The sequence below is a fragment of the Aegilops tauschii genome, chromosome 6, assembly GCF_002575655.3.
Source record: "Aegilops tauschii subsp. strangulata cultivar AL8/78 chromosome 6, Aet v6.0, whole genome shotgun sequence".
Taxonomy (NCBI): domain Eukaryota; kingdom Viridiplantae; phylum Streptophyta; class Magnoliopsida; order Poales; family Poaceae; genus Aegilops; species Aegilops tauschii.
Genome location: NC_053040.3, coordinates 70341118 through 70354740, shown reverse-complemented (window position 1 = coordinate 70354740; position 13623 = coordinate 70341118).

Here is a 13623-nt window from a genome sequence, read left to right as displayed (position 1 = left end):
TTATATGAAATCCTCTGTTGTTCATTATGCTCCCTAAGACTTTAATTGAGCTACAGAATGGCCAACTGCTTGCTTACTTCTACGCAACGTGCTGTTTAAATTTGTAACTTGTCTGTGTTTTGGATTGGGCCCCAACATCATGCTCCTCTGGTGAGCTAAGAGAGATTTATGTATGCAGGCTGCACAGACTACCTTTTTTATAATTTTTAAAATATCACCTGCTTATGCTTCATGACGTGTAACATTATTGTTAGTCCTGTTTTGCCATGTACAAATAGTCTGTCTTGCTCGCTTCACTATTGTAACTATATTTTTGCCCTAGTCATGTGTACTTACAGAAACATTTCAGGATGAAGTGACATCAACACAAAGATCTACGAGCAGTGCGGCATGGCCGTTACCGAATGATTATGGATTGGAATTGGAATGTGCTGATGTTCTCGAGCATCAACTAGAGGTGGCAAGACAACATATACATGATTTTGAACGTACAATCAACAAGTTGAGACTGGACATGCAGGTATTAGATGCAGGAGTCAAAAAATGAAACAAGACACTAGGGTAACAACGAAGGAATTGGAGATTTTGCAGATTGAAATTTGTGCTATCTAAATCCGGCCAATCCTATTTTCTGAAGAGATTATAGTTCAAATGGTAAGTTATGTTGATGCGCGTCCATGATGTATGAGCTGTATTTGCCCAGTGTATGTAATTTGTTGTTTGTGTATGCTTTATTATCACTGGTGCCGAACCATAATGCCCAGTGGGTATAATCGGCTGTAATTTCTTTATTGTATACTGTAGGATTATTCTACGTTTTTATGCCTTAGTCTCTTTATTGTATAGTGTATGTTTTTTAGAGGTGATAGTATAGAGTAGGATAATTCTTTGAATATGCTATATCGTTCAAACGGGGGCCAACTCGCCCAAAGGTTGTAGTGACCATGGCCCTCCACAGGCCGTACGTTCCATGGGCCATCTACGGGACGGACGATCCCTTGCCTTCTGTGGCCGTCGGATTCGTGGGCCTTCTATGGGCTGTCGGATCCGTGGGCCTTCTATCGGCTGTCGGATCCATGGGCCTTCCATGGGCCAGTGGATCCATGGGCCTTCTATGGGCCGTCGGATCAATGGGCCTTCTGTGGGCCGTCGGGTCAATGGGCCTTCTACGGGCTGTCTCATCTATGGGCCTTGTACGGGCCGTATAAGGGGCCATAAACGGGCTCGAGTGGAAATCGTACGTTTTATGGGCTGGCCATAACGGGTCATTAATCGGCCATATTTGATGATGCTATGAAAATGGCCCAACAGATTAATGGGCCACAAACGGGTCGACTGTATCCACGGGCTGAATTTGGCCCACAAGCATAAAAGGCCTGTAACGGGCCGTAAGTAAACGAATGCTGGAAATGAGCCCAAGAATAAATGGGCCCTGAGAAGGTCAAAAGATAACATGGGCTGGAAACGGCCCAACGGTATCATGGGCCGTTAATGGGTATAAAGTGATACACTGTTCATTACAGGCCAGTTTTACCGCGGGCCGTTAATGGGCCGAGGGTTACTAAGGGCCTCATATGGCCGAAAGACGTCATGGGCCATGCATGGGCCGGAAGTTAAAACGGGCTGGAATTATATTGGACGGCCCAGATGACGCTACTCGGCCTAATTCGGATAGGCTGTAAACGGGCCCTGGGTTAGCGGGCTGTAAATGGGCTATATGCGAATAAGCCCTTAACAGGCTTGCCGTGGGCCGGCCCGCCACCTTTTGACCAAGTCAAACGGGCCGGCCTTTTCACAGGAATGAGCCTCTGTTGGGTCATGCCACATGTCAACGTATCATAGGCGCTTTGGGTCCAATGAGTGGATGACATCTGTCCCAACGGCGAGCCGACACGTGTTCCCTCCAGCCAATGATGATTTTACACGTGGAAAATCCCCATTGGTCGGGGCTGTTAACGGGTTATCAGATCCAAAACCGTACCCGATAGCTTAACGGCGTTCTGTTACGGTGGATGCCACGTGTCGGTCACCCTTGACGAAAGCACTTCTATGACGCACGATTTATCGTCATGGAAGTGGACACTTCCGTGATGATAATTTTGGTAATGTCATGGAACACTTCTACGACAGCACAGGTATGACTATCTTGATTTTGTCACAAATTTGTCATGGATGTACATGCATGACAGAAAACGTGACGTACTATGACAAACACGTATCATCACGGGAGTGTATTTTTTTGTAGTGATAGCATGTTAATAGCATGTTGGCACGAAAGGTAAACCATTATAAACCCCTAGCAAATTAAGCATGGCATGTGCAACTATAATCTCTAATTGTCATTGCAAACATGTTTCATTCATAATAGGCTGAATCAGGAACGATGAACTAATCATATTTACAAAAACAAGATAGGTCGAGTTCATACCAGCTTCTCTCATCTCAATCAGTCCATCATACATCGTCATTATTGCCTTTCACTTGCACGACCGAACGGTGTGGATAATAAGAATAGTGCACGTGCGTTGGACTAAGCTGGAATCTGCAAGCATTTAACACAAGGTCATATGGGCTCTTGGTTAAATCAACAATAATGCATATGAGAGCCACTCAACATTTTCATCATGGTCTTCTCCTCTCGACCCCCAAAGAAAAGAAAAGAAATAAAACTATTTACACGGGAAAGCTCCCAACAAGCAAAACAAGAACGAAATTTTTTTTGTGTTTTCTTTTAATTACTACTACTACAGGCATGGAAAGTAAACTAGCTAAAAGCTACAACTTTTTTTGGTTGTTTTTCTTAAGGTTTTTCAAACACACAAGAAGAAGGCTTAGAAAAGAAAATAAACTAGCAAGGATAGTACAATGAAAAAGTATGAGCACCGACAACTGGCATGAGTGTGTGAACATGAATGTAATGTTGGTGAGAGATACGTACTCCCCCAAGCTTAGGCTTTTGGCCTAAGTTGGTCTATGCCCACGGATCAAAGCTACTCTCTCCGGTGTACTGAGGAGGGTCCTCAGGGTGCCACTGGTTGGCGATCTCCTCCGGATCCCACTGATAAACAGACTGTCGATAAGTGTCGAGTGGTGGCTCAGGCTCTGGCTCTGGAACTTGTGTCAGCCTCCAGTATGCATAAATGGCCTCGGGCAAGATGAGGTGTGTGCCTGAAAGTAAGTTAAACAAAGAGGGTGCAGGCAAGGTAGTAGTCTCACAGTGAGTTTTATCAAATATCAAATTATACTTAAGCATCTTCTTCTTATTTTTAATAATAAAGTCATGTGCTACCATACTCCTATAATCCAGAAAAACAGGGGGCAGCAACTTTTCCTCTTTCTCATAATGCCTAATAGGTATCTCAAAGCGTGCAGCAAGGCATGAAGCAAAGATGCCTCCGAAGATGGGGCCCTTTGTACGGTTCAGACTTAATCGTTTAGCAACACACTACAGGAATCAGCTACTTTGCCGTCTGCCACGGCAGACGGCAAAGGCAAGGATGGCAGACGGCAAAGGCCTTTGCCGTCTGCCGCGGACGGCAAAAGGCTCCGGCAAAGTAGGCTACGGTAAAGAGCTTCTTTGCCGTCTGCTTTTTGAAGCGGACGGCAAAGGGGCCTTTGCTATCAGCGGCTGACGGCAAAGATGCCCTCCCTTTGCTGTCTGCCAAACGCAATCTTTGCCGTCAGCCTCGTAAAATCATGGATGGCAAAGAACTTAGTAAATATTAAAAAAAACGTTCGGTGAGCAGCCTGTCCGGCGTCCTGCGTTTGGCGTGTCCGGTGCCCGGCGAGTAGTACTCCAACAATACAAACCGACGAGAGGAATGAACGGACGACGATAAACACTACAGTACCATCAACACTTGCTCCAAGAATCGACGAATGAATTTCACAATACATTACCCACAAACACTACAGTATACACGAACAAATTAGAAGAGATTTGATTTAACGAGGAGCTCCAATCCGCCCGCGGCTGCGCCGGAGCTCACCATGCTCATCCGGGTGCTGGATCCGGTTGCGACCCCTCCCTTCGATGAGGGCCAGCACCCAGCACCCTTGGTTGCGGGCAGAGCTGCCGCAGGCCGCCGCTGCTCGAGGTGGGAGGTGGTGCGGCGTCGAGGTATCGGGCCGGCAGGGGCAAACGGGGACCGGGCCAGGCACGGCGGCGTCGAGGGCGAAGAGAGAAGGGGCCGGCGCCGGCGGGCGAGGTGGTGGCCGGAAGGGGCAATGGGGCCGGGGCCGGCGGGGGCAAAAGGGGACGGGGCCGGGCACGGCGGCGTCGGGGGCGAAGAGAGAAGGGGCCTGCGCCGGCGGGTGAGGTGGTGGCCGGAAGGGGGCGATGGGGGCCGGGGCCGGCGGGGGCAAACGGGGATGGGGTCGGGCACGGCGGCGTCGGGGGAGAAGAGAGAAGGGGCCGTGCCGGCGGGCAAGGTGGTGGCCGGAAGGGGGCGATGGGAGCCGGGGACGGCGGCCGGCTGGGGCGACGAGAGGCGGGGAGCAGAGGCGTACGAGAGAGAAGGGAGACAGATCATGGTGGGGGTGGCTCTCAAGAGGATAAGGGAGAGAGAGTGGGTGGTGGGGGCGTGGGATGGGCCACATCAGTTTTGCGTTGTGGAGATGCATGTGTGGAGCAGATCATGCCAGGTCATCGATCCGTGTGATCGATCTGCGTGGTGTGCTTTCTCTTTGCCGTCCGCTGGCGGACGGCAAAGAATTTTTGCCGCCCACCAGCAGACGGCAAAGAAACTGGCCATTAGGTTGTCCTTGTAAGCCCGCCACCCACCCTCTTTGCCGTCAGCTAGCAGACTGCAAAACTTCTTTGCCGTCCGCTAGCAGACGGCAAAGATACGGCTGATGGCAAACCCTGTCTTTGCCGTCCACTGCCTCTTTGCCGTCCGCTTTCTGGTGGCTGATGGCAAAGCCTTCCTTTGCCGTCCGCTGGCTGACGGCAAAGAGTCGGCAGACGGCAAATAAGCAAATTCCAGTAGTGACAATAGCGCCTAAGCTAAAAGTTGTATCTCGAAACAAAGCATGGCGCAAAATGACAAGATCAGGAGCACTAAGATTTCCACTGTTCCCGCGATCAATTAAGCATCTACTAGCAAATATCGCGAAGTAGCGTAGAACAGGGAAATGTATACTAGTAATTCTTGCATCGGAAACTTTTCTCGTTTCCCCTACAGCAATTCTATCAATAAATCCATCCACATCACTACGATGTGGTTCCTCGATGCTGCCCACAAAGGGTATCTTGCAGACCCGACAAAAATCATGGAGTGACATCTCCTTAACCTCATAATGTATGTGAAACTCCACTGAAGGTAATGATTTCTTAGCATGGAAATAAAAAATTTGCATGAAAATATTAGTGAGTAGGAGATGCTGTTCGCGCTGGTCGTGGAGGAAGTCGGTGAGGCCTGCATTCTTAGCCAAGTAATAAAAATCATCATAAATTCCAGCGGCTCTCAAGAACGCATCACAAGGCCATTCGCATGGCCGAACCTCCGCAGTGCGAGGAAGATTGTATTTGGGCTTTTTATTCTCCTCGTTCTGCTTATCCTTCGAACTTCGGCTCGAAGAGCCCCTCAACAATCTCTTCATCATTTTCTTTCTCTGAAAAATTTCTGAAATTTGTAGTGACTCAAAATAAAGAGTGAACCAAACTCAACAAGATTGGTAGCAACTACTCCCACAAGTGCCTAGAGGCTATATCATGCATTAAAACTACTTTGGACCATATAAATTTGGCATGCAAGCACAAGAACAGGGTCACCTTAGCAGCAAAGATTTGCAATAAATAAAGCACTAGAACAAAAACTAATTGGATCATTGGAGGAGTCACATACTGAAGAACAATCTCCCCAAACAATTTTGTGAATGGAGCTTTGAGCAAAGAGATCGAAAATGGCAGCAAGATGAGCTAGAACACGGGTTTGAGCTATGGGAGGATTTTTTCTGGAGGAAGACTAAGTGAGTGGGTGCAGGAATAAGTGATGGGGGTCCACGTGGAGCCCATGAGGCAGGGGGCGCGCCCCAGGGGGTGGGCGCGCCATGTGCCCTCGTGGCCAAATGGTGGGCCCCCTGGTGTGTTCTCAGTGCCAGAAATTCTTAACTATTCTACAAAAAATCATATTTCATTTTCAGGACGTTTGGAGAACTTTTATTTTTGGGGTATTTTTTATTGCAAGGATAATTCAGTAAACAGATAGAAAATACTATTTTTGCTTTATTTAATCTAAATAACAGAAAGTAAAAGGAGGGTACAGAGAGTTGTGCTTTCTAACTTCATCCATCTCATGCTCATCAAAAAGGAATCCACTAACAAGGTTGATCAAGTCTTGTTAACAAACTCTTTCCGAATGACATGAAACCGGTGAATTTTCGAATAACACTAAGTTACCTCAACGGGGATATGCATGTCCCCAACAATAAGAATATCATATTTCTTCTTGACAGAAGGAAGAGGAAATTCAAAACCTCCAATAATAATCATTGAAGTTTTTCCAGTAGAATTGATATTGTGGAGTTGAGGTTGTTTCCTCGGAAAATGTACCGTATGCTGTTTACGATTAACATGAAAAGTGACATTGCCTTTGTTGCAATCAATAACAGCCCCTGCATTATTCAAAAAGGGTCTACCAAGGATAATAGACATACTATCGTCCTCAGGAATATCGAGAATAACAAAGTCCGTTAAAATAGTAACGTTTGCAACCACAACAGGCACATCCTCACAAATACCGATAGGTATAGCAGTTGATTTATCGGCCATTTGCAAAGATATTTCAGTAGGTTTCAACTTATTCAAATCAAGTCTAGATATAAAGAGAGAGGCATAACACTAACACCGGCTCCAAGATCACATAAAGCAGTTTTAACATAGTTTCTTTTAATGGAGCATGGTATAGTTGGTACTCCTGGATCTCCTAGTTTCTTAGGTATTCCACCTTTAAAAGTATAATTGGCAAGCATGGTGGAAATTTCAGCTTCCGGTATATTTCTTTTATTTGTAACAATATCTTTCATATACTTAGCATAAGGATTCATTTTAAGCATATCAGTCAAACGCATACGCAAAAAGATAGGTCTAATCATTTCAGCAAAGCGCTCAAAATCCTCATCATCATTTTTCTTGGATGGTTTAGGGGGAAAAGGCATGGGTTTCTGAACCCATGGTTCTCTTTCTTTACCATGCTTCCTAGCAACAAAGTCTCTCTTATCATAACGTTGATTCTTTGATTGTGGGTTATCAAGACCAACAGCAGGTTCAATCTCTAAGTCATTGTTATTGCTAGGTTGAGCATCAACATGAACATCATCATGAACATTATCACTAGGTTCATGTTCATTACCAGATCGTGTTTCAACATCAAAAATAGAAATATCATTGGGATTCTCAGGTGTGTCAGCAACAGATTCACTAGAAGCATGCAAAGTCCTATCATTTTTCTTTTTCTTCTTCTTAGAAGGACTAGGTGCATCAACATTAGTTCTCTGAGAATCTTTCTCAACTCTCTTAGGGTGGCCCTCAGGATACAAAGGTTCCTGAGTCATTCTACCCCCTCTAGTCACAACTCTAACAGCATTATCATCTTTCTTATTATTTAATTCATTGAGCAAATCATCTTGAGCTTTAAACACTTGTTCTACCTGAGTGGTAACCATAGAAACATGTTTACAAATAAGTTTAAGGTCACCTTTAACTCTAGACATATAATCACTCAAGTGTTCAACCATATAAGCATTACGTTTCAATTGTCTACCAACATAAGCATTGAATTTTTCTTGCTTAACAATAAAATTATCAAACTCATCCAAGCATTGGCTAGCGGACTTATTACGAGGAATATCACCTTCATCAAATCTATAGAGAGAATTTACCTTTACTACCTGTGTCGGGTTATTAAGACCATGTATTTCTTAAATAGGTGGTAAATTCTTAACATCTTCACCTTTAATACCCTTTTCTTTCATAGATTTCTTTGCCTCTTGCATATCTTCAGGACTGAGAAATAGAATACCCTTTTTCTTCGGAGTTAGCTTAGGAGTTCGTTCAGGAAGTGCAATCATTATCATTACTCAATGTATTATTCAATAGCAATTAAGCTTGCTCAATAGTTCTTTCCCTGAAAACACAACCAGCACAACTATCCAAGTGGTCTCTGGAAGCATCGGTTAGTCCATTATAAAAGATATCAAGTATTTCATTTTTCTTGAGAGGATGATCAGGCAAAGCATTAAGCAATCGGAGAAGCCTCCCCCAAGCTTGTGGGAGACTCTCTTCTTCAATTTGCACAAAATTATATATTTCCCTTAAGGCAGCTTTTTTCTTATAGCGGGGAAGTATTTAGCAGAGAAGTAATAAATCATATCCTGGGGACTACGCACACAACCAGGAGCAAGAGAATTAAACCATGTTTTAGCATCACCCTTTAATGAGAACGGAAATAACTTAAGGATATAGTAGTAACGAATTTTTTCCTCATGAGTGAATAGGGTGGCTATATCATTCAATTTAGTAAGATGTGCCACAATAGTTTCAGATTCATAGCCATAAAAGGGATCAGATTCAACTAAAGTAATTAACTCGGGATCGACAGAGAAATCATAATCCTTATCAGAAATACAGATAGGTGAAGTAGCAAAAGCAGGGTCATATTTCATTCTAGCATTCAAAGACTTTTCTTTCAGCTTAGCTAACAGTTTCTTAAGATCATATCTATCCTTGCAAGCAAAAAGGTCTCTAGCAGTTTCTTCATCCATAACATAACCCTCACGCACATCACGCAATTCATATCTAGGGGGAATCTTCATCATCACTTTCATCAATATTATCAGTTACAATAATTTCATTCTCTAACCCTAGCAAGTTGTTCATCAAGAAATTCACCTAATGGCACAGTCTTATCAAGCATAGAAGTAGTTTCAACATAAGCATCATGCATAGCAGAAGTGGCATCATCAATAACATGCGACATATCAGAATCAATAGCAGGAGTAGGTCTCGCAAGTTTACTCAAAACAAAAGGTGAATCAAGTGCAGAGCTAGATGGAAGTTCCTTACCTCCCCTCGTAGTTGAGGGATAAATGTTGGTTCTTTCATCTTTCAAGTTCCTCATAGTGATCGGCAGATATAAATCCCAAGTGACTCAAAGAATAGAGCTATGCTCCCCGGCAACGATGGCAGAAAATAGTCTTGGTAACCCACAAGTATAGGGGATCGCAACAGTTTTCGAGCGTAGAGTATTCAACCCAAATTTATTGATTCGACACAAGGGGAGCCAAAGAATATTCGCAAGTATTAGCAGTTGATTTGTCAATTCAACCACACCTGAAAGACTTAGTATCTGCAGTGAAGTATTTAGTAGCAAAGTAGTATGGAAGTAACAGTAACGGTGGCAAAAGTAACAGTAGCAGTTTTTGTAGCAATCATAACAGTGGCAACGGAAAAGTAACTAAGCAAAGATCAATATGTGAAAAGCTCGTAGGCAATGGATCAATGATGGATAATTATGTCGGATGTGATTCCTCATGCAACAGTTATAACATAGGGTGACGCAGAACTAGCTCCAGTTCATCAATGTCATGTAGGCATGTATTCCGAATATAGTCATACGTGCTTATGGAAAAGAACTTGCATGACATATTTTGTCCTACCCTCCCGTGGCAGCGGGGTCCTATTGGAAACTAAGGGATATTAAGGCCTCGTTTTAATAGAGTACCGGACAAAAGCATTAACACTTAGTGAATACATGAACTCCTCAAACTACGGTCATCACCGGGAGTGGTCCCGATTATTGTCACTTCGGGGTTGCCGGATCATAACACATAGTAGGTGACTATTGAATTGCAAGATAGGACCAAGAACTCACATATATTCATGAAAACATAATAGGTTCAGATCATAAATCATGGTACTCGGGCCCTAGTGACAAGCATTAAGCATAGCAAAGTCATAGAAACGTCAATCTTAGAACATAATGGATACTAGGGATCAAACCCTAACAAAACTAACTCGATTACATGGCAAATCTCATCCAACCCATCACTGTCCAGCAAGCCTACGATGAGATTACTCACGCATGGCGGTGAGCATCATGAAATTGGTGATGGAGGATGGTTGATGATGACAACGGCGACGGATTCCCCTCTCCGGAGCCCCGTACGGACTCCAGATCAGCCCTCCCGAGAGAGATTAGGGCTTGGAGGCGGCTCTGTATCATAAACGCGATGAATCCTTCTCTCTAATTTTTTCTCCCCGAATGTGCATATATGGAGTTGGGGTTGAGGTCGGTGGAGTTCCAGGGGGCCCACGAGGCAGGGGGCGCCCTGCACCCTCGTGGACAGGGTGTGGGCCCCCTGATGCTGATTCTTTCGCCAGTATTTTTTATTAATTCCAAAACGTGTCTCCGTGGATTTTCAGGTCATTCCGAGAACTTTTATTTCTGCACAAAAATAACACCATGGCAATTCTACTAAAAACAACGTCAGTCCGGGTTAGTTCCATTCAAATAATGCAAGTTAGAGTCCAAAACAAGGGCAAAAGTGTTTGGAAAAGTAGATACGTTGGAGACGTATCAGTCATCCACATATAATATTAGAAATGTTATAGAGCTCCCACTCACTTTCTTGTAAATACAGGCTTCTCCAAAAGTCTGTATAAATCCATATGCTTTGATCACACTATCAAAGCATATATTCCAACTCCGAGAGGCTTGCACCAGTCCATAAATGGATCGCTGGAGCTTGCACACTTTGTTAGCACCTTTAGGATCGACAAAACCTTCTGGTTGCATCATATACAACTCTTCTTTAAGAAATCCATTAAGGAATGCAGTTTTGACATCCATTTGCCAAATTTCATAAACATAAAATGCGGCAATTGCTAACATGATTCGGACAGACTTAAGCATCGCTATGGGTGAGAAGGTCTCATCGTAGTCAACTCCTTGAACTTGTCGAAACCCTTTCGCAACAAGTCGAGCTTTGTAGACAGTAACATTACCGTCAGCGTCAGTCTTCTTCTTGAAGATCCATTTATTCTCTATGGCTTGCCGATCATCGGGCAAGTCAACCAAAGTCCACACTTTGTTCTCATACATGGATCCCATCTCAGATTTCATGGCCTCAAGCCATTTTGCGGAATCTGGGCTCATCATTGCTTCCTCATAGTTCGTAGGTTCATCATGGTCTAGTAACATGACTTCCAGAACAGGATTACCCTACCACTCTGGTGCGGAACGTACTCTGGTTGACCTACGAGGTTCGGTAGTAACTTGATCTGAAGTTTCATGATCATCATCATTAGCTTCCCCACTAATTGGTGTAGGCATCATTGGAACTGATTTCTGTGATGAACCATTTTCCAATTTGAGAGAAGGTACAACTACCTCATCAAGTTCTACTTTCCTCCCACTCACTTCTTTCGAGAGAAACTCCTTCTGTAGAAAGGATCCATTCTTAGCAACAAATTTCTTGTCTTCGGATCTGTGATAGAAGGTGTACCCAACAGTTTCTTTTGGGTATCCTATGAAGATGCACTTCTCCGATTTGGGTTCGAGCTTATCAGGTTGAAGCTTTTTCACATAAGCATTGCAGCCCCAAACTTTAATGAACAACAACTTAGGTTTCTTGCCAAACCACAGTTCATATGGTGTCGTCTCAACGGATTTAGATGGTGCCCTATTTAACATGAGTGCAGCCGTCTCTAAAGCATAACCCCAAAACGATAGTGGTAAATCGGTAAGAGACATCATAGATCGCACTATATCTAATAAAGTATGGTTACGACGTTTGGACACACCATTATGCTGTGGTCTTCCAGGTGGCGTGAGTTGCGAAACTATTCCACATTGTTTTAAATGAAGACCAAACTCATAACTCAAATATTCGCCTCCGCGATCAGATTGTAGAAACTTTATTTTCTTGTTACGATGATTTTCCACTTCACTCTGAAATTCTTTGAACTTTTCAAATGTTTCAGACTTATGTTTCATTAAGTAGATATACCCATATCTGCTCAAATCATCTATGAAAGTCAGACAATAACGATACCCGCCGCGAGCCTCAACACTCATTGGACCGCATACATCAGTATGTATTATTTCCAATAAGTCAGTGGCTCGCTCCATTGTTCCGGAGAACGGAGTCTTAGTCATCTTGCCCATGAGGCATGGTTCGCAAGCATCAAGTGATTCATAATCAAGTGATTCCAAAAGCCCATCAGCATGGAGTTTCTTCATGCGCTTTACACCAATATGACCTAAACGGCAGTGCCACAAATAAGTTGCACTATCATTATTGACTTTGCATCTTTTAGCTTTAATATTATGAATAGGTGTATCACTACAATCGAGATTCAACAAAAATAGACCACTCATCAAGGGTGCATGACCATAAAAGATATTATTCATATAAATAGAACAAGCATTATTCTCTCATTTAAATGAATAACCGTCTCGCATCAAACAAGATCCAGATATAATGTTCATGCTTAACGCTGGCACCAAATAACAATTATTCAGGTCTAAAACTAATCCCGAAGGTAGATGTAGAGGTAGAGTGCCCACGGCGATCACATCGACCTTGGAACCATTTCCGACGCGCATCGTCACCTCGTCCTTAGCCAATCTTCGTTTAATCCGTAGCCCCTGTTTTGAGTTGCAAATATGAGCAACAGAACCAGTATCAAATATCCAGGCGCTACTACAAGCATTAGTAAGGTACACATCAATAACATGTATATCAAATATACCTTTCACTTTGCCATCCTTCTTATCCGCCAAATACTTGGGGCAGTTCCGCTTCCAGTGACCAGTCCCTTTGCAGTAGAAGCACTCAGTTTCAGGCTTAGGTCCATACTTGGGCTTCTTCCCGGGAGAGGCAACTTGCTTGCTATTCTTCTTGAAGTTCCCCTTCTTCCCTTTGCCCTTTTTCTTGAAACTAGTGGTCTCGTAAACCATCAACACTTGATGCTCCTTCTTGATTTCTACCTCCGCGGCCTTAAGCATTGCGAAGAGCTCGGGAATTGTCTTTTCCATCCCTTGCATATTATAGTTCATCACGAAGCCTTTATAGCTTGGTGGCAGTGATTGAAGAACTCTGTCAATAACACTATCATCAGGAAGATTAACTCTCAACTGAGTCAAGTGGTTATGGTACCCAGACATTCTGAGTATGTGTTCACTGACAGAACTGTTCTCCTCCATTTTGCAGCTATAGAACCTGTTGGAGACTTCATATCTATCAACTCGGGCATTTGCTTGAAATATTAACTTCAACTCTTGGAACATCTCATATTCCCCATGACGTTCAAAACGTCTTTGAAGTCCCGATTCTAAGCCGTAAAGCATGGCACACTGAACTATCGAGTAGTCATCAGCTTTAGCTTGCCAGACGTTCATAACATCAGCATCTGCTCCTGCAGCAGGCCTTGCACCTAGCAGTGCTTCCAGGACGTAATTCTTCTGTGCAGCAATGAGGATAATCCTCAAGTTACGGACCCAGTCCGTGTAGTTGTTACCATCATCTTTCAACTTAGCTTTCTCTAGGAACTCATTAAAATTCAAGGGAACAGTAGCACGGGCCATTGATCTACAACAACATAGATATACAAAAACTATC